Here is a 23,345-nt window from a genome sequence, read left to right as displayed (position 1 = left end):
AGAGAAGGTGGAGGGATTGTACAAGCCAGGGAGGTTAAGGTCAGGATGAAGAAATCCACAGAGACCGCTGCCTGAGTTCGTGGGAGCAAATGGACTCTGGACAGGCAGTTAGGGAGCCTGCATCAGACCTGCAGAGGACCTAGGCTCTCTGCATGTGAGTGGCAATTGTGCAGTTTGGTCTGTTTTTAAGGCTCCTAGCAGTGAGATCAGGATCTGGCACTTGAATGGGTTTTGGGAAACTGTTTCCAATGCTGGACTGCCTCATCTGGCCGATATGCAGGGGTAGGAGCTTGGTCCTACCTCCACTTGATGTGCCATGCTTTAAGCCTATGGGAGACCTGTCCCTTTCTGAATGGAGATGGAGAAAAAGTGAATGGAGAAGGGGTCGGAGGGAGTGAGAGGAGAAATGGGAGAAGAAAAGAGAGGGAAAACTGTGGTTGATATAAAAATAAATGGGAAGTGTTAATTTAAATTATGTTAATTAAATAAAGTTAATTTTAAAAAAATTAAGGGGCAAGAATAATTCCCAACTCAGTCTATGATGCCAGCATTGTTATGATACCACAGTTAGAACAAAATACTACAAGAAAGAAAAACTCCAGACTAAGTCTTTATGAGCATCAATGTAAAACGGCTCAAATAAATGAACGAACCAAATTCAACATTGTATTTAAAAGATTAGCACCACAGAAGGTAGGGTTGGTTCCTGGAATGTAAAGATAGTTCGGTGAAAAAATAAATCACTCAATACATACCACATTAGCTGGACGAAAGATCAAAACCTACAGTCCTCCTTGTGTAGCTATGCAGATGATGGGAAACCATTATCTTAAGAGATAGTCACTATTCTGTGTGCACAGAAGCACTGTTCACTATAGCAAGGTCTAGAAATAACAAAGATACCCATCAAAGAGATACTAAGAAGGTAACGCGTGGTTAGGCATGTGTGTAAAGAAACATTGTGTACTAAACAAAGGAAATTCAGGCAATTGCACCAACAAGGATAAATCTAGAGAGTATTATAAGTAAAATAAAGACGTTGAACCTACAGAGTAAAATGCTGATTACTGGGTTTCTGTGGTAAAGAGAATGGGAAGTTTTGGGTCAATGGCTAAAAAAAAAAAGTCTGCAATAAGATAATAAATTCTGGAAACACATTGCAAAATATGGTTTTTTTTGAGTTAATAATGAGTGTATCATAATTGTGAAATTGATGAAAGTAAGTGTTAAATGTTCTCATAAAAATAGTAATTATATGTGATAGGTATATTAATTATGATAACCACTCCACAAAGTATACAAATGCAAAACCCACATTACAAGCCACGACTAGTGGTATATATCTATAATCCCTGACTCTGGGAAGTGAAAGGCAGGAGGATCAGCACCCCAAAGACAACAAGGGCCATGTGAGATTCTGCTTAAGAAAAAAAAAAATGAATAAACTGCCAGGCCTGGTCATAGACATCTGAAACCCATCACCTTGGAGACAGAGGCAGGTGGATCTCTCTGAGTTAGAGGCCTGCCTGGTCTCTGTAGCAAGTTCAGGCCAGCCAGGGCTACAGAATGAGACCCTGTCTCAACAGAAGGCAGGGCGGGGTAGCTGGAGAGTTTTCTCACTGGTTGAGGGCACTGGTTGCTCTTTCAAGAGGACCTGGGTTCAATTCCCAGCACCCACATGGAGGCTCACAAGTGTCTGTAATCCTAGTTCCAGGGAATGCGGCGCCCTTTTCTGGACTCCATGAGTACTGCCACACGTGGTACTTAGACATACTTAAAGTCACAACACATGCGCATTAAAATAAAGGAGGGGCAAGCTAGAAGGGGTAGCGCATGTGGTAAGCACGGCACTCGGAAGGCAGGGAGGGACAGGTGAATCTCTGTGAGTTCCAGCCTAGCCTGGTCTACAGAGTAAATTCCAGGACAGCCAGAGTCACACAGAGAAACTATCTTGAAAAACCAAAAATAAAATAAAAGAAAAGAAGAGTGGCTTGGTTGTGCCTCAATTTAGTGTGCCAGGCCTTGTTACTCCTCATGGGAGGGGAGTAACTCCCATCCAGAGGAGTGGATGAGGGGTGGGTTGTGGGGAATGGGGGAGAGCAGGAAGAGGGGAGGGAGAGGGAACTGTGCTTGGTATGGTAAAATGAATAAAAATTTAAATTAAAGATAAAATAAATAAATAATAACAAATCTTTAAAAGATATATTATACAACTTGATTATATACAATCTTATTTTTAACAATGGTAATACATATAATATTGTAAAGAACCTAGGGGAAAAATTTCTCATTATAAATTATCATATACCTTTAACTAATATCATATATAATAACATGAAGTGCTTTCCCTTTAACACGGAACAATTCAAGGACTTCTGCTATTGATTTTTCTATTTGCTGCTGTTAATATTATATTATATTTACAATTCTAAGCAATTTAGGAAGGCATGAAAATGAGGAACAATCTTAAATTTTCCATGGTGGAAAGAAAGAAGAAATCAAACAGCCTTTCCTTGCTGGCTATATGATTCCGTAGGAGAGAAATCCTTAGGAATGCAGTAAAACTAATAAAATTAAAGTAGTTGCAAAATATGCATTCAGTATGTTGCACAAAAATTGCTTTATAGCCATGTAAGAGCAATAAAAAGCAATCCAATACTGAAATTCTAGAAATTCCATTTATATTACCAGGAAAATGACTGGAACAACTAGAAGTCATTTTATCCCCAAAGCGCAACACTGTTCTACCAGAAACTCTAAAGCGTTGCTGAGAAAAGTTAAGTAATCCCGAAATAAATAAAAAGGCATTTTTGTGGATCAGGCTACAATATTAAGATGAAATACTTCTTAAATTGGAATTTGTATTTAACATAATTACTGTAAAACCTCAACACAGTTTTATACAGAAACAAAGCTACCCTAAGTTTTACATGGAAATACAAACCTTCCCCCAAAATCTACCAAAAAGACTCAAAAAAAAATTTACAGTAGGAGCCTGAAGAGATCACTCAGTGGGTAAAAGCACAGGCTGCTCTTCCAGAGGACCCAAATTAAATACCTACTACCCATATAGTGGCTGACGACCCACTGTTAACTCCAGTTCTAGAGAAACTAGCGCCCTCTTCTGACCTCCCTGGGAACTGCACACATGTAGTTCACAGATATATCTGCTAGAGGCCAACAACCAGAACATAAAAGGATGCGTAAAACTCAGGAAGAAGGAAACCCAATGCGAAGATGAGCAAAGGCACGGAAAATACTAACCTTAAAATTCCTGAATGGCGGATAAGCACATGAAAAGACACTCAATGGCACTGACAACAGGAAAATACAAATGAGATGACTGTAATAAAAAACATACAAACAATAGCAAGAACATAGATAGACTGGAACCTCCATAAATTGATGATAGGAATATAAAATGGTAGAACCACTACGGAAAAAAAACTGAATACCATTAAATTCAGTCATTTCACATTCAGAAATTTACCCACAGATAAATGAAAACTCACTCACACAGGGCTTATATGTGAATGCTTATAGCAGCATTATTCATAGCGGTGAAAAGAATGGAAATAACTTGTACATTCACCAGCATTAAACACATAGAATGAATATGTAGACGCTAAACGGTGTTTTATTGAGCAACAAGTGGAACAGGCTACTCATACAAATGCCAACAATAAACCTCCCAAGCAGACTAAGTAAAAAAGGCCAGACATGAATGACTGGGTATAGAAGTCTGTTTATAAGACATGTCTAGAGAAGGTGAATCTACATACACATAAAAGCAAAGCAGGGCTGTTGCCTAGGCTAGAAGGGCAAGTGAGGTTATGCTCTGAAAAGAAACCAAGACTCTTTTAGAGCAGGAAGTGTTTCCAAGTTGGCCTGGAAGGAGTGTAGCAAAAGCATCATAGAAGTTTACACTTGTAATGGGTGAGTTTTATGTTGAATAAGTGAAAAGTTTATTAAGTCAATAAAAAAATTAAACATCATAAGACTTTCCTGCCAGATACGAATTTGCTCAAAGAAGAGTCCTCGTGGGCCCTCACATAAAAGCAGACACCTCCCGACCTAGTTTCGTTTTGTTGCCGCTGTGATGAAACTGACCAAAGGGCTTGAAGTGCTTTCTCCCAAGCCTGATGACTTGAGTTCTAGTCTCAGCTTCTACACGATAGAAAGGGAGAAATGACATCTGCAAATTGTTCTCTGACTTCTCCATACATGCTGTGGACATATGTGCCCTTCCCCAACAAAGAAGACCTAATACGTGTAAAAATATCATAAAAATGACAAGGGAAATCCATGTTGCCGAGCTTATATATAAACTCTGCTTACATAACCATGGCTACTTTGTTCACGAGCCCTCTAGCAAAAACAGGAGTGGCAAGGTTGGGAGGTTGACTGCTGTCCAGAGAACAGGTCATCTTTCCCACCTATTATGATGATTTTCCTCTGTGTGAATGATCTTTGATGACTGTTCGCAGAGGACACTCACTTGGAGGGAAAGCTACTGAAGGACTTTTTCCCTCAAGATCTATGTCATTGATTTTCCAGTCATATATCTTTGAAACTTTAACCTCAGCAAGACAAATTATCTGACGCCTATGAAATAGTGTAAGTCTTTACATCCCGCCAACCTTGAGAAAAATGACAAAAATCTACGAAAATGCATAAAGTTCTCTAACTGATATTAGTGCCGTGATAAAGTGAATCTATGATGCTTAGCCATCATCTTTTGCTGATGTCAGCACAGTGTGAAGAACTCTGCAACTGATGAGGGGAAATTTCCATGAGAGCTCTAACATTTACAGGAAGCAGTTGCTGCAAAAGGAGTTTGAAGCTCAATCAACACTCCCACTGTAGCATCTCCACCTGCGCATGGCTTCAAGCGTCACCTGAAATCAAATGCCTTGCCCTTCCAGTTCTAGTTCAGAACACCTCTCTATACATACAATAGATCAGTAGCTACCAAAACTCACCTTAGAGTATTCACAAAGTATATCACCACTCACTCAGGAAAAGGAATCGCAGTCCCTTCATTTCCGGCACTCACCTCCACTACTCCTCCGTCATTAATGCACATGGATTTCATCTCCTAAATACTTCTCATGTGAGCATCTCTCCATCTGTAACCGCCATCCTTATCAAACCCTTTCTTTACCATTCCTACCCTTTTATCCTCAAGTTCATTTTTTATCTTCTTCTAATTTTTCTCCACAGCATATGCAGAGTTCATGAGATTAGCAGCTTCTCAAAGGTCAAAGGCAATGTATTTATTCTCAACTCAGGTCCCCACACAGCACCATTCCTAATTAGTAAGAAGGCATTTGTTCGGTTACCATGTCTGCAGCAGACAAGTACTAGTGCAAAGATGTTTTAAGTGGAAACAATCATGTTGTGTCCAGAAACCCTGAAGAAACAATAAATGGTAGGTTAGTTATAGATACCCATTACAACCTCCATTTTAAGATTTACCATGCTCACAGAATGTCTCATTATTTTCCACAGACCTTTGCAAACAAGCTTTTGTCTGATCCTGAGATTCACTGAAGATTAGCTGGCTTGGATATCAGAAAGGAGTTGGATGTCTGAGCCTTTGTTCCGATTGAGAAGCCTTTATTATTAACGCAAAGATACTTCATTGATTTTTTTCCTGCATCATAATTCTTCTAGCTTATATTGACTTACATCCTTGGCTTCATATGCACACTTATATTCAGTTAAATCAATTTCTGGCCAGAATATTGTCACATAACCTCATCTATAGATGAGGCTAGTAAACATTGCCTAGCTGTGTGCTCAGGGAAAAAATAAACCAACAACAATAGAATGGATAAAACATAACACTGTTGTGAGTAAAGAGAAAATTTGGCTGTACTATTTGTGTCATTTTCTGTATGTAGTCAATGTATCCAATATGATAGCTTGTTGTGCACATAATCTTACTGTTAAGATTATCATTGCAGCCAAGCTCAATAATGCAGCTGTGTGTTTGCATGTGCATATGATAAAAGGATAGGAAATATGCTCTCTTGGCAGATTTTCAATCTATAGTATGATGATGCTGTTGTTACTAATTAATGCAGTTCTTAAACGATGGCTCTAGATGTATTCATCCTATATTTCTGCAACTTTGACGTGCTTTCTCCATTTTATATCCACCCTGTCTTCTTCCTAGCCACTAATCTATAGTCTTCTTCTCTGGGTGTGTCACTACAGTCTAAGAATACTGGAGATCATACAGCATATCTTTCTGTCTATATTACTTGACTTGGTATAATATGCTCCTGATTTTCACATGTTGACATAAATGGCACTAGATCTATTATTAATTACCTACTATCATATAGGTAAACTTGTGCCACAATTTCTTCATGCATGCATGCATGGAAATTGAGATCACTCTATGACTTGACTGCTGTGAACAATGCTGCAGTAGACAGATTACTGCAGATCCTTGTTTGGGGCACTGGTTTCATATTAGGTGTAGGGACTGCTGCAGTATACAGTCATTCTTTTTATAATTCTCTGAAAAAAGTCCATCCTCTAGTCCATAATGGATATCCCCACTTGCACTCCACCAATACTATGTGTGTTCTTTTCCCTCCACATTCTCACCAGTCCTTACTATCTTTTTAAATATGCATTTTATATGTGTGTGTGTGTCTGTGTGTGTATACATATTCATTGTCCATGGTACTGTGTCTCATAAGGACACTTTCACACAAGTATATATTATACGTTGACTAAGTCCCAACCCCTCTACCCCCTCCTTTCACCCTATTGCACTCACAATAGTCTCCTTTATTTCCTTATCAATTTCACTTCTGCTTTTGTGTCACATGTGCATAAATGATTTTCTGTGTCTACATAGTATCTAGGAACCACAAATTAGAAAAATGAGAAATTTATCTTTCTGAGTCTGATTGAATTTGCTTAATAAGTATGTCCGCCTGCATCCATTTCCCTGGCGGTCCTAGGAATAGAAGGAACATTTCTTTTATCTTTTTGACAACAGTCATCCTAACTTTCAATGTGGTTTTTATTTGCTTTCCCTAATGAACAACGATCCTAAGCACCTGTCATGAATTGGATTGCTTTCTGTTTCATTTTTTGGATAGATTATTACTGCTGTGAAGAAATGCCACTGATTAAAAGTCTCCTACTGAAAGGAGGACTTTCTATGGAAGAAAAGTCTGGAACCAGATGGCTTCGCATCTGAACTCATTCAAACATTCACAGAAAAAAATTATCAATTCTCCTTAACCTTTATAAAATTTAGAATGGGTTATACTTCCAAACTCATTTGTGATGATACCACCACCACGATGCCAAAGCAAAAATCACCACGAGAAAAGAAAGCTACGAATTGATTTCTTTGATAAACATTGATGAAATAATTGTCAATAAAATACTACGTCCAGCATGACAAGATATTCACGTAGGTGCAATGGTGGCACTTGTGTCCTGGAAGTAACCAACAGTCCCCTAACTGGATTTTTAAGGCCTACTCAGCAGGAAGGAATTCATTCCAGGCACTGTAAGTTTAGTCAGCTACCTGTGGCTGCTTAGGTCATGGACTTTAAAAGAGACCGTACTACTGTAAGTTCCCTAAACCAATATAATTTTTCACTGTCTTCTAAATATTTATCCTTATATCCATAGGTAATATAGCTCTCACCCCTAATCAAAGAAGCCTCATTTGTGGGCAGACAGGGACCACTACAGAAAGTCACAACTGGTCAAAATAAAGAGGTAGGAAACCCAGACCCCATTAATACATTTACAACACAACTCCCACACATAAGACTCGGGAAACATCCCAGAAGAGCGGCATAAAGATCATAAGAGTCAAAGGACCAAGATTCTGCGATGAAATATAGTCTCTTCCTTGGGTCAGGAAAGGAACCTGGGAGTTGGGGGAAGTATTAGAGCATCAATATGACCAAAATATGTTTTATTAAATTCTCTAAAAATAAAAATTATATCTATATAGTCATATTCTAGAGTGAATCTAAGTTATATATGATAACCAAGTGGAAATTATCTCTGTAACACAAGATTTGTTTAATGTTTAAAAGTTTAAAAATTCTTGCTTGATAACTTTTTGTTATGTGTAATTTTACTATGTTAAAGCCTTCATTTTTGTTTAAACAGAAAAGGGGAAATGGTATATGAGGTCCTTCTGTTTATGTGTTGCTTTCATTGGTTAATGAATAAAGAAACTGCCTTGGCCTTTTGATAGGGAAGAAGTTAGGTAGGTGGGGAAAAACAGAACTGAATGCTGGGAGGAAGAAAGGAGAGAGAGAGAGAGAGAGAGAGAGAGAGAGAGAGAGAGAGAGAGAGAGAGCGTGCGTCACCATGGAGCCACCAGAGTCAGACATGCTGAATCTTTTCCGGTAAGCCACAACCTCATGGTGAAATACAGATTGATAGAAATGGGTTAAATCAAGATGTGAGAGTTAGCTAATAAGAGGCTAGAGCAAATGGACCAAGCAGTGGTTTTTTTTGTTTGGTTGGTTGGTTGGTTGGTTGGTTGGTTGGTTGGGTTTTGTTTGTTTGTTTGTTTGTTTGTTTGTTTGTTTGTTGTTTTGGGGGGGGTTGTTTTTGTTTTTGTTTTTGTTTTTTTTTTTGGTTTTTTCGAGACAGGGTTTCTCTGTGGTTTTGGAGCCTGTCCTGGAACTAGCTCTTGTAGACTAGGCTGGTCTCGAACTCACAGAGCTCCGCCTGCCTCTGCCTCTGCCTCCCAAGTGCTGGGATTAAAGGTGTGCACATTAACACAATTTCTGTGTGGTTATTTCAGGGCTAAGCTAGCTGGGCAGCTGGGACGAACGAACGTCCCCCTCCTTGCAACAGGCATGCCTTCCCATTAACAGAGTAAAAGTGTTAAGCCACAGGATCTACCAACACACTCAGGCAGCACTGCTATCTCATGAGTCTATATTCCGCATTATGAGAATGTCAGTAACAGTGGCTCATTCACCTCCGCTGAACTACTAGCATCTACAACAGCCCTTTTTTTTTAAAATCACACTCTGAAGTATTAGGGCATCAGGACTCCCAAGTGCTGGGATTGTGGGGGAAGGGGGCAGGGGGCAAGAGACAGTGCACTGTGACAATGCAACTCATACATAACAAATGGATAAATACTTGACCCAAATCAAGTCCTCAAAAGTAGACAGAGTGACAGTTCTCAAAGGTAGACAGAGTAACAAACTTGTAAGCAAATCATTTATTGAAGAGTAAACCCATGAGAAGAAATAAGAGCAATTATAAAGGGATTTTATTAGTACTGCCAGTGTAGACACACAGCTCATTCTGCTGGAACTTCCAGAAAGGTATGTAGAAAAAAATCTCAAAATCATGCCCTAGATGGCTGAACACCAAAGTATTATACATTAGTCCCTGCCCATGGATGTTGACTTCCTAACCCCAAACAGCCTTTTCAGAGGGTATTAACTGATCCCTGAGTTCACACAAATCTTGGGGCATCCATAGTATCCAGGGAACTTTCAGGCAAAAGCTCCATCAGCTTGAAGTCAAACCTCCATCATGAATCTAGAGCCACCTCCATCTCCAGGCTCTTCTGCTTCCTTCAATATTTTCTGATCACACTCATACCATCATTCACGTGAAAGTCTGCATTCATTCATTTCTAAAATACTATGAAATGTCCATAAAAATTTGCTAAAAAAAAAAAAAAAAGAAAGAAAGAAATACTGTGTGGTTACACTTATATAAAGCATCTAATGTTACCAAACCCATGAAGATACAAAGTAGCATGGTAACTGGTAAGACCTGAGGAAAGGGGGACAATGGAGTGGTATTTGTTGATGGGAATGGTGTTTCTATTGGTGGCAGGGAGGGGAATCTGGAGATGGAGGATGATGATGTTGGTCAACAACATAAATTACCTTATGCCACTAAAGTATGCCTTAAAATGGCTACAAAGGTAAACTTTGTTACTTCTGTTTTACTGAAATTCTAAAACGTTTTTTTAACTCTTGAGTTCATTTGACTTTACTGAAATTTTAAAGGGGCTGGAAAGATGGCTCAGCAGTAAGGCACTGCTCTTTGGGACGACTTGAGTTTGGTTTCCAGTGTCCACAGTAACTCTAGCTCCAGTAGACCTGGTACCTCCAGCTTCCGCAGGTATCTGCGCTCCCTTTCACATACCTATACACAAATATGAAGGCGAAGGCATAAGTCACAAACAATCCCACACCAGTTTGGAATTATGATTAATAGAATGGTTATTTATTTAAAGGGGAAAAAACTTACAGATCACTGTCCCAGACGACAGCCCTCTGTGCAATCAGGAAGGGAGTCTAGTCGCCAGAAGCAGAGCAGGAAGTAAGAGAGAGAGGAGAGGGAAATGGCCACTTTTTTAAAGGGAGAGAGAGAGAGACCACGCCCCAATGGGTTGGTATCTCAGCGGCTATTGGCTGGAGGAGTGGAAGGACCTCCCACAACACAAATACGCATAATTAGCCTTTTAAATGTTTGAAATTAAGTTTTGAAACTTCAGTCTCTTCAGTCTTCTCTGGTTTCACTCTTTCTTCCTGATTATAACCCTCTCATCTTTTTTTCTCATTGTTCTGAGCACAGTAAATTCTGTGTCTTCCATTACAGACATAAATATTTTCTCAGCAAAAGAATAATTATGTTGATTATCATTTAGAAACAAAAATCTCTCCTTAAGTTGAATTAACCTTCTAAATTGGAGGGGGCAGAAATCTCTCAGATTGAAGCACGAGTATTAAATACTTTTTTTCTAGAAAGAATAAGATGAGATTTCTTCAGTCAGATAACCTTCAAGGTCTATGTGTGTTATCTTACTCCAACTGGAACATGGCAAATGCTGCATGTTACATCTACCTTTTCCCATCGTTCTGCAGTAAGCCCCAGCAGAGAGGGAAAAACGGGGGTGTTAGAAGAATGGAGGGGTCAGAGAATAGACTTCTGTCTTCTGCCTTCTACATTAGAAAGCCATGCTTGGAGATCTAAAAACAACAAACATGAGAACTGCTGCCCCTCAAATTTAATGCTGAACTCTGAGGAATAGCACATTGTAAGAGTCCCTTCATGAATTATGGAGAGCAGTATTGGCAAGTTTCCATAAGATCCATCTAAGCTTTTATCTCCTCCCTGTATTGGTCATGTGACCAATAACTGGAACCTGCAATAGGCTCTTACCATTCTTTTAGTGATGCACTTGGTGACTGTGCTGACTTCCATAAATCTAGTCCCAAGCTACTGTCCCACTGGGGTTTAGACCATTGATCCCTAATCACCTAGCACACTTGTGCATTTACATTTCATAAAAGCACTGCATACAGGTACTCCAAAAGCCTTTTTTCATATCTATATTATAGTCTTCAAAGCTATTTTCCATTCTCAATAACTGAAAATAGTTACCACTCCTTAATAATACCTTTATTCTGTACTAACATACTATAGCATATGCATAAAGCAACAAGAAAGAGCCACAGTTGCCAGCAGTTGTTATCTATCCATATAGATTTATAAAACCCATTACTTGAAGATTCATTTTTAAATCAGCTAGTGTAAGATAGGGGTATCGTTGGCAATATGACTGCCTAATATACAGGAAGCCCTGGGTTCAATTCCCAGCATGTTATAAATCATATATGGTAGTACATACCTCTAGTCTTAGCACTAAAGAGGTATAGGTAAAAGGATGATAAATTCAAGGTCATCTTTTACTTCACAGCAAACTCAAGACCAACAGAGGAAACATGACATTTGGTCAAAATAAAATAAAATTTATTAATTATATAAAATAAAAATTATTAATGCAAGTGATTAGAACTGCTTGTGCAGGTAATGAACCTGGTTTCAAAAGATGTATTTTCTTGAATATACAATTGCCTTCAAGATTTGGGACTATAACACATTTTAAAATACAGAGATTGTTGGTGAGAGGGGTCAAAATAAATTAGCTCAACAGTAAGAAAGCCATGAACACATATGTTCTCTGTAACAATACATACTTCATTATGAAAATATGTATCACTATTGGGTTTTCTTACAGTTCCAAAATGAAAGGGATAGCATAGAAAAAGATATGTTTCCATCCCAGAGTCAAATAAAATAATAAGGAAAAATTGGCTAGCAGTAAGAGCTTTGGACATGGTGGGAAAGACATTTCCAACTCTTGGACTATTTTGAGCTAATCATAGCTTTGAACCAGCAAATAAAGGAAGTAGATTAATTTTCCTGAGAGATATGGTTTACTTAATTTAACTGGGATAGGGAGCTAAGATTGAGGCATGGTATATCCAGATCTCCAAAAATGACCTGTTGTGTCCCTGTCCTAGGCCAGCAATCACACACAGTCGAAGTGTTATGAAGGCAGTTACCATGGAAGCAAAGATGGAAGGCAGTACCTTCAGTTGTCAGTTTAGGCCATATGCTCATCTCTAAATGTAGACACGCAACAACTGTTTTATGCTTAATTTTTTCTCTTCTTTTTCACTTTATATAGACAACATGAATGAATGCTGGCTAAGACAGGTTTCAGACGGTGATTAAATTAGTATCATTTCACGATGACAAACAGAGCCATCTCCTAATATTAGAAACACAAATCTGTCCCCCATATGGAAAGATGGTGAACTATGAAGGATGTAGAGATTAGCTCCTTTTTTTACATTCTCCATTTGCTTGCGAACTCACCCCAATCCCACTCTTTCATGCCCTAGGAGACAGATCCAAACCAAGATCCCATGCCTTCCACTGTTCAGGTGGTATCTGCCTATTGAAATTCCCAACAGACATCTGATGAGACCAGAACAATGAGGTAATACATTTACACCTCCAGCAGCATTCCTTCCAAGAGTACCTTAAGCTGCCCATATCCTCCATCTATAGGTTATTCCTCCACACAAGGCAATATTCTACATGTCCTTTACTTTCCAAATACTAGAAACTGTTCTCTCCGCCATGTTGTTCTGAACCTAATAGTGTATGAAAGTTCCATCACTCCTTAGTTCCAAATTTAGAAATGGTCTTAAGAAGATTATCACTACTTGAACAAAAAAAAAAGTCAGTGAGAAACCATTTTAAAGAAGGGAAGGTTTACTTGGTTATTTGGTTCATGGTTTCAGTAGGTTTCTGCCCATACATTATCTGACTTGATTACTTTGGTCCCACTACTTCACCAGTACAGACATAGTGGCAAAGTTGTGATGGGGCAAAACTGCCCACCTGATAGCAATAAGGAATTTGGGGGTACAAGATAGGTTCACCATTCAAGAGCACCTTTCATTGACATACTCCCTTCAGTGGGGTCCCATCTTTTAATTTCTATGTCTCCCAATGTAGTCATCAAATTATGAATCCATCAATAGATCGATCCTTTGAACAGATCAGAGTTTTCATGATTCACTTACTTCCCAAAATCCCCTTCTCTGAAATTTGCCTATAGGACCAAGACCTCAACACATGAGTTTTGTGGGGAACATTTCATACCAAAACCATAATATGCACCACCTGTATTAGTCTATCTAGAACACTGACAATCTTCAAAATTGATTAAGTGAGGTCCCAGATCCTCGTCTCCCATCTGTTACTCCCAGCCTAGTTTTACCGTGGATTTCTGAACTATGAGTATCTCAGGAAGGGTAACATATTTGAAGTTGTTCTAAGTCACCATAGTTTTCATTCAACATCAATCTGTACTGTTGCTCTTTCCCTACCTTCTTTAGCTATGTTAAGTGGGTGATATTGATAGATACTTTACAGGTGTGTTGACAGAAATTTTGAGTCTTTAACAGTATTAAGAAGTCCCCAGTTTCCCTACATAACATTGCTCAGCTCCTTGGTAGGGACCCAGAGTCCCCCCAGTTCTTCCCCACTGCCTTTCTCAGCCATTCCTTCTAGACCATCTCCATTCTTTCATAACTCACCACCAACCACATAGCCACTTTCTACTGTCGACCCCACAGCGACCACATGGGATGAGACTCAGGGACCCCACAGCCTCTAAACTTGACTAAGACTCAGAGTGAACAACAGTTATAAAAGAATTAACATTTACCCAATAAATGTGGGATCAGATATCTATGTCAAGAAACACCTCAAATGCTATAACTCCAGATGCCTAGATCCTAGGCAAAAACATAAACATGAACAACCAAGAAAATATGCCTTTCCCAAAAGCCAACAACCCTACTGTAATAGTCCCAGAGAAAGGCAATTTAGTTGAGGCACAAAACAAGGACTTTCAAATTGCAAATTATTAATATATTCAAGTAAAGATATGAATAAATGTCTTAATGAAGACCATTAAAATTAAAAGTTGAATGAAATAATGAAAACAATTTAAAAGAGGAAGGTGAATTTAACAAGAAACAGAATCACTAAAGAAAACCCAAACTGATACATAACTAGAAATAAAACACTTAGAGATTTGAGCAAAAACCTCAAAGATCAGTGTATCACTCAACCCTTGTCAGATAAGCTTCTTACAGTGGATCATAAACAACACAGAGACCCAAATCTGGACAATGTGTAGAGAATGAGACTCTGGAGTGCTCAGCCATAAATGGGACATCTTTATCAAACCCCTCCCTCTAAGGTTCAGGGATCTAAGTAGAAGAGGCAGAAAGATTGTAAGAGCCAAAGGTGATGCATGGCTCCAAGGAAACAGCATCTTCCAGGCACAACAAAGCTGATACACACATGAACTCACAGAGTCTATTACAGTACGTACAAGACCTGAACAAGTTCCAACCAGACAAAATCACAGCAAGGAGAAGGGAAAGTGTACTCAGACTCCCACCCTAACCAAGAAGCTATTTGCAATTGATGCCTACTTGGAAAGGAAAAATCAGTTTCTGTAACCAACAGCCACTGGGTGTAACAACCACACTACAGGGCAGGCCCCAGGCCCAGGAAGAGTTGGCCAACACTAAAGACTCCATGGAGTTTTTGTATTGTTGTGTTGTGTTGTGTTGTATTGCTGTGTTATTTTGTTTTGTTTTGGTGTGTGTGTGTGTGTGTGTGTGTGTGTGTGTGTGTGCATGCACATGCAATTTTTAGTTTGGTTTGGTATGTTTTTGTCTTATTGGAATTTTTGTTTTTTATTTTGATTTTCATTTTTTGCTGTTTTTGAGAGAGAGGGAAGGATTACATGAGTAATTACATGAGCTGAATGATAATGGAGGTAGGTAGGATCTTGGAGGAGTAAAGGAGTAGAATATGATCAAAACATACTTTATGGAAAATTTTAAATTAAAAATAAAACTCTGGAAAAAGGAATATTGACAGTTTCCTACAGAGCTAATCAATATGGGTTGATTAGAGTGAAATATTTTAACAGCCTCAATTTTAATTTGCTAATGATACTCATTTTTCTTGCCTTTATGCCAGTCCCATTAGATGTAAAATAACAGTAAGTATCTCACTGAACTACCTCTTCTCCTGATGCCTGTGTTGGGACTCACTACACTCCAGGTCTGGTGCATGTTTGCAATTCTGGGGATTCTCTTTGCAGCTCTTCTAGAGGCTAACTGGCTCCATGATTTCAAGGGTACCACGATTACTTTTTCAATATTAATTTTCTTTTTTATTTAGATGCAGTCCAACCTCAAAAAAATCAGTCATGAAAGAATGAGAAAATCCTTTCTGGGTCTTTTCCCTTTATCCAATGAATGTTTAAGTTCTCCTCGTGACTTTCGGCATCAAACATTGCTAATGCGAACAGCATCCACACTTGCCGTCTCTCTCTGAGTCACATCTTTTTCTCAAGAAAAAGGTGAGATTCTTCTTGCTGTAAATGTGAAAGATCTCAATGCTGTGTCTGAGTCTACATCTTCTTCATCATACAGGAAACCCACTACAGTCTTAAGGTGCAGATCTCAACACTGAAAAGAATCACCTTTTTTACCTTATGATTTTGTTCATGACTTGTCGCTATTGTTGTTGTTAGTTCTTTTTGTTTATTGCCATTTCTGTAGAATGTTTCATCTTTATCTTCCATTTTCTACAAACTTACTTTTAAACTGCAGTTTGCTGCCCTCAGCCTCAGTACATGGCAGTTCGTGTTTGACTTCCTAAGTTTTTTATTTCCAGTTTTGTCTCGATTTGAGTTTGCTTTAGAGATTCTATTTTTTGTTAAATTCAGTTTCCTGTTCTGAATTGTTTCATTATTTCTTTTAACTGTTTTGGTATCAATGGTCTTCATTAAGACATTTATTTACATAATTATACTCAAATATGTTCATAATTTACTCTTTGAAGGCCTTGCCTTGTGCTTCAGTGGATTTGCATGAAGACAGTCATATCAACCTAGTATGAAGAAGAATGCCGGAAAACTAGAGTGGGAAAAGAAAAATAACCATGACCCACATACTTCCAAAATAATCACACATGGTTGATGTAGAAGTTAAGTTCAATATGCATCCACTAAATTATATATCCAGCACTATTTTTTTAGATTTCTCTCCCAGCATCCCTCCTTCTCTTCTCTCTTTTCCCATGGCCAGAGTAACTTTACCAGATTGCTGAAGCTTAACCTTGTCATTGACCTAAATGTATTCATTCAAGGGCTGAGATGATGTGGGAGTGATTTCTTATTAATAAAGAAACTGCCTAGGCCCATTTGATAGGCCAACCCTTAGGTAGGCGGGGAAAACAGAAGAGAATGCTGGGAGAAAGAAGCTTAGTCGAGGAGTCGCCATGATTCTCCCACTCCAGACAGACGCAGGTTAAGGTCTTTCCTGGTAAGCCACCTCGTGGGCTACACAGATGATTAGAAATGGGTTAGATTAATATGTAAGAGCTAGCCAATAAGAGGCTACAGATAACGGGCCAGGCAGTGTTTAAAAGAATACAGTTTCCATGTAATTATTTCGGGCATAAGCTAGCCATGCGGGCGGCCAGGTGCCGGGGATGCAGCCCCGCCGCTCTTATTACTACACTGAGATCAAAGTAAAAGAAGTTTATCAGTATCTTTACTGATGCCTTTAAATAAGTATTTGATTTTAGGATTTTTTTAATTTATTAATATTTATTATGTAAAATGTTGCATATTAATTATACAAAATAGAATCATTTTATGGTTATATTTTATTACTGCATGTACTAATTATACAGAATAGTGGGCTTCATTATGATATTTTCATACATGGACATACAGCATTTGGATCAAATTTATTCCTCTGTTTCCCATGTTTATCTCCCCTTCATTCTCCCTTGAGTCCCCCTCTGATATAGATACGCTATAGAGATTTGCATTGGTATGGATCTTGGTTTATTGATACACATTTAAGGTAGGAGGTCCTCCTGTCCATGTGTTGCTTTTATTGGTTAATGAATAAAGAAACTGCCTTGGCCTGTGGATAGAGAAGAACTTAGGTAGGTGGGGAAAACTGGACTGAATGCTGGGAGAAGGAAGGCAGAGAAAGAAACACACCATGGAGCCGCCACTGGAGATAGATATGCTAGAGCTTTAGCCAGTAAACCACTGTCACATAGCGATACAAGGATTAATAGAAATGGGTTAAATTAATGTGTAAGAGTTAGCCAATAAGAATCTAGAACTAATGGTTCAAGCAGTGTTTTAAATAATATAGTTTCTGTGTGATTATTTTGGGTCTAAGCTAGCCAGGCAGGCTGAAAACGAATAAGCGGCCCCTCCTCCAACACCCCTCCTATTTGCATATGTTTATTTTAGAATCCATACATGAGAAAAAAAAATGACACTTAAATAAGTCTGTCATAGGTTCTATTGTTCCACACATTCTTCCTGAAAATGACATAATTTCATTCATCTCATATGAAAAGCTAAGAAGACAGGATGCTCTATGCCTATGCCAGACTTTCTGGATTACTAACAGAATACACTATTATGGAATATCTCTTATAGTTAATGAATCAATATTGACCCATAATTCTAAGACTTGAGAGTTTTAAGGAGCCCTTGTCCAGTGTTTCCTAAGTGTTGCTTAATTAGAATTTCTCTTATGTTTTTATCATAACTAGACTCCAACCCTGGATTTTGAAGGAAAGACCACAGAAATCACTTGTTCACACTTCATCATATCAAGGTTATCTACTACTGATATGGCTTGTTGATGTTAGTATTAGTCATGTGATTATTTCGTGTAAGCATTTGTTGGGTTTCTGCGTTCTAACATTCTTTCTCCTTTTTTTAATCTGCAGCAACTGTAAGTAAGCTATGCCGGGCAGATACCTCTGAAGGTTTGGGGAGTTAAAGCTCATTTCTGTATCAATACAGTATGTACATACATGTTAGTGTGTGTGTGTATGTGCGTGTGTGTGTGTGTATGTGCATGTGTGTGTGTATGTGCATGTGTGTATGTGCGTGTGTGTGTGTGTGTGTGTGTGTGTGTGTGTGTGAGAGAGAGAGAGAGAGAGAGAGAGAGAGAGAGAGAGAGACGCCTTTCCTTTACAAAGTTACCTCTTCTTCTCCATTTACTTATGGAATCGTTGCATCAGCACAGTAATTATTCCACACGTTGGATTACAAATGCAGTGATTGCTTGGTTGTTCACGTTATCCCACTAGCTGTTGACAGCTCTTGCCCCGGGTATTTTCGATGTGATCATAAAAGACAGTTCAAGCTTCACTCTGGGTGTCTAAACTTGATATAAATCATGAAAGCTGTCGGAACATATTTTCCCCCATGTTAAGAATTAAACCCAGCCTCAGGCATGCTAAGCAAGTGTTCTACCAACTGAATAAGACCTACAGGCCTAGGAATCAATTTTCCAGAGTAGAGAAATCAAAACAGTCGTCAAAGAAAAGAATGTGTAAACAAATGAGCCATAACATATGTAAAGAAAGAGACACGCACACAGAATTTAATGGTTTCAATTTTTTAGTTACACCTATATCCTGAGGCCCTGCTTCTCATCCTGACTTTTGACATACCTTCCAGTTTCTAAAAACAAAGTTCTTCTCTCTTCTTGAATTGCATATATTTCTTCAAACACAGAGTTCCCCGGGGCGGGAGAGATGCCTCAGTTGATAAGCCTTCTTGTTACACAAGCATGAGGACCTGACTTCAGATCCCTGCACCCACATAAGGACCTAGCTCTCCTGGAACTTACTCCACAGAACAGGCTAGCTTTGAGCTCAGATCCACCTGCCTCTGCCTCTGCTTCCTGGGTGCTGGGATTAAAGGCATGCACTACTACACCCAACAGGAAGAAAACATTTTCAAAAGAGTCATAATGGAAAGTTTTCTCAGCATTAAGACAAGATATATGAATCCAGGTCCAGGAGGCATTTGGGACATCAAATAGACAAGACCAGAAAAGAATCCTTCCTCAGGGGTTGAGGGGAGGGTGTGAGGGGGATCAGGAGGGAAGTGAGAGGAGGGAAGGAAGTGGGAATTTTGATTGGTATTATTTATAAAGTAATATATATATATAATCCTCCCTCATCATATTATAATTAAAATGTTGAACACAGAGAACAAAGGGAAAATACTGAAAGCATGAAGAAACTCAAAGGAACACACACGTGCAATCCCTTCCAAACACCAGATCTGTAAACTGAACTAGTAAGAACCAGTAGAGCCTAGGAAGATGCATTTCAAGTTCTGAAAGGTAACAACAACCAAGCCAGAATACTACACCCAGCAAAGCTATCCATCATAACTAAAGGAAAAAGAAGTTTCTTGTGCATGACAAAAATAGATTAAAGGAATTTGTAAGCACTAATCTAGCTCTACAGAATACACTTGGAGGAATATCAGGCCTAAGAATCCACAAGGCGCAAGGGAGAATAACCTATGCTAGAGCAGTAGTAAAGCTAGGAGATGAAAGAAAAGAACTACAACATTAGTGCAGTATCAGGAGTCAGTACACATTGCTAATAACAACTGTTTACCAATGGTCTCAGCTTCACAATCAAAGGGCACAGACTAATAAACTAAAACAAAAAGTAGGAATCCTCTATTTGCTGCCTCCAAGAAACCAAGCCCATCTCACCCCAAAACACAGACATCACCTTACAGTGAGAGGATACGGAAAGGTATGAGCCTCCTGACCAGCTAACAGCCAGCACTACCATGAAACTCTTCATGTTAGTTTGTCTTGTCATCCGTGCTGCAAAGAAAGCTCTCTATAGTCTAGAGTTTCTGTAGATTGCTTGCTCCTAACTTAGTTTCTGATAAGAGAGAGAGAGAGAGATATTGAATGACACCATTGAAGCTGTGTGTCCATCCCTGTGGCAAGGAACAATGGGAAAGGAAAAAGTAATTGGTCATAGGGAACAGAAGGTTGTTCTGAACAAGTAATAGATCACACATCAACTAAAGGTCCTTTAGAAAAATGAAACATTATTTTCAGGAGATACAAAATAATGCATTGTGGCATACTTATCTACTTTGCCTTAAAATTCCAAGCTTTATCATGTCCAAGAGGATATGATCATGACAGAGAGATGGCGTAGGGAATGCATCGTGTGTAAAATGCACTTATGAACACTCTGCCTTTTCCAGCTTCTGTCCCTCAGAATACACCTATGGGCTCAACAAATTTTCAGTATTTTTCAGAAATAACAGTTATGTTAAGCTAATATCACAGTTTCCAATGGTAGAAATAATGTGTTGGTTTTCCTTGTCTACCTACAAATTCCTTCTCTCACTTCAACCCTGTGATTGCAATGGGGCCCACTTCCCCATGCTCCTGTAATTGTGGGAATGCAATGACTTCCAGGCCTAGACACTTACAAAAGCCCCGTTTCCCTAGGTGTCTCTGTGGACACTCTTTAACTTCAGTGTGCACAACAATTATTTTGTTCTACGTTTTGGTATGTACATTGCTCTTCAAGATGGGACAGTGTGTACTTTCAGAGGCTCATGGGTGATATCCACTCTGTGTGACTAATCCATGCAGAACACTGAGAATAGAAATGAAGGGTTATCTTCTGAGGTCTGAAGTAGAGAATTTCAACCAAGCCAGGCCAGCTGGACAGCAGACAGAAAGCAAAGAGAGTGGAGGAGGGAAGCAGAGAGCAGGCTGAGAAACATATGACGCCATACCACCTTCAGTCTAGCTGTGCCTGGTACCTCATCACCCCAGTACACAGACCAATGAATCTATTTTTTCTTAAAGTTTCTCTGCATCCAAAAGTACACATATGATATAGACCTTCCTTCAATATTTAAGCTCTCAGAATCAAACCTGTCCTGAATAGAATTATTCCACATGACCCCTCCTTTGCAGTTAGAAATTGTAACTCATGACTGTTTTAAACAATAGGAAGACACAAGTAACTTCCATTTCTATATTTTGAAGTCCACTTACCTTTTTCTTATAGGTCATATTAACAGTGAATATTTTAAAGCTTCCCTTTCATCGGTTAAGTACAGAAATGGCAATCATTAATGTTTTCTCAGAGTTTAGTGAGTAAAATGCTTGCCCTGCAAACACGAAGACCAGAGTTCAGGTACCTGAAGCCTACAAGTACCTGAAGCCAGGCAGTACAGCAAGCCACCTGTAGCCCCAGAACTTGAGTAATAGAGTCAGGTGTGCCCAGGGTAAGCTGGCTAGTTAGGCTAGCTAGGATTGGCCAGTTCTGGGCTGAGAGACTCTGACTCATAAAAGAAGACAGTGATCAAGAAATAAATTTGGGGTCTTCATAGGCATGTACATATATGCATTTGCATGTAACATACATGTGAACCCAAATGCAGCAGGTATGCATGCATGCACATATGCACATGCACTTGTGCGCATACACACACACACACACACACACCCTTTCCACTCTTCTGGTATGCTGTGCTTGTCTCCTGATCTCCGTAGGAGAAATAAGTATGACTGAGGGAAGAAAACACAATGCAACATAACTTTTGTCTGCTCCGAAATACAGACATTTGTAGAGCTAAACTATATTCAAAATGTGGTTCTAAAATTTCACAGTTTATGAGCCTCTCTAAACAACATTTATCCATAAGAATGAAGACTAACTGCTTTGAAGTAACACTGAAGATATGATTTTTCAGTCTTAGAATTATGCTTCTGTTACCTTCATTGTCTACTCATCCCACCCTCTTCTATTTAAAGAGCATAAATTATTAATCCTTGGAGATGGGTGGCAGTTTTGAACACCAATTGAGCAAACACTTGGAAAAATCTTCCTGGCCAATAGAAAGGACTTGCTGTCATTGTGTCACAGATCTCAGAGACAGCAAGACACCCTCAGTCTTACCACAGTTATAAACAGCAATAAACAATTCATAAAGCCTGACGATTATTCTTTTAATTGCAGCCTTTTACTTTTAATCCAAACAACAGTTAATTAAAGTCTTTGTTCAGACTAGGCTAAGCCGTGACAGCCTTAGCAATCACCTCCATCTCACAGGCTTCCACAACCTCCTCTGCCTGCACCGTTTCTAATTCCCTCCCTGGCTCTTCTCAAATCCACACAAATAAGGGATCTTAGATGGTAGCACAGGGTATACTAATTTTTTTCTCTTTGCTAGATGGACAAGAATGCTGGAAAATGCTGTACCACCGTTTATAATATGAAGGGTCCCATGTGCTGAGCTGCACTCGTTTATAGCATCTGATGGGACTTGCTTGGAGAAAACTCCATACAATTATTATTTTCCTAATGTGTTGACCTGAAAAGGCTTTGTTTTTCTTATATAAAATAAAACTATTCAATTTTACTGAATTTTAAAAGACGCTAGTTTCATTGTATTCAGCACACTATGAATGCAGAAACATAACCTAGAGTTTCATTGTATCATAGAAATAAAGAACAAACTCCTTTTAAATAAATACTGTCTCAAAAAGTTTGTAATCCTTCTCTCGCAATTGAATGGCTACTTCAACAACTACCACTAGGGGGTGCTTTGCCTCTTCTATTCACAGTAAACAGCCTGCTGTAGTTAAATCACACATATGTGTTGCCTTCGAATGTCCATAAACTGACGTTTCCATTCCTTGTGTGGGCAAATTAATTTACTCGCATATTTTATATTAGCCCTTATGTATCTTAAATATATAAAGGAAAATAATTCCCTCCCCTGTTTAGTTAATAGCCATCTATTTATACTCAAATAATCACTTTCCTTGATGAATTTTAATTCTGCATGGATTTTTTCCCTGTTTCCAAAATCCTACTGACATGAAAAAAGTGTGTGTACACCATTAAAAGTAATAAATTTTTCAAATCCAAAAACGGTCATTATATATGCCTAAATCTTTTAGAGTAAAGCTATGTTTAACTTCAGCTGGTATGGTTCCTAAACTTCGTATGTGACACACTTACTAAACAACATAGTGTCTCAGAATCTTACAACACAGTCTTGCTTTGTCCCCAGTTACCCCAAG

The sequence above is a fragment of the Alexandromys fortis genome, unplaced genomic scaffold (assembly GCF_014885135.2).
Source record: "Alexandromys fortis isolate MF-2015 unplaced genomic scaffold, M_Fortis_MF-2015_v1.1 scaffold_4, whole genome shotgun sequence".
Lineage (NCBI taxonomy): Eukaryota > Metazoa > Chordata > Mammalia > Rodentia > Cricetidae > Alexandromys > Alexandromys fortis.
Note: the sequence above shows the minus strand (reverse complement) of the source record.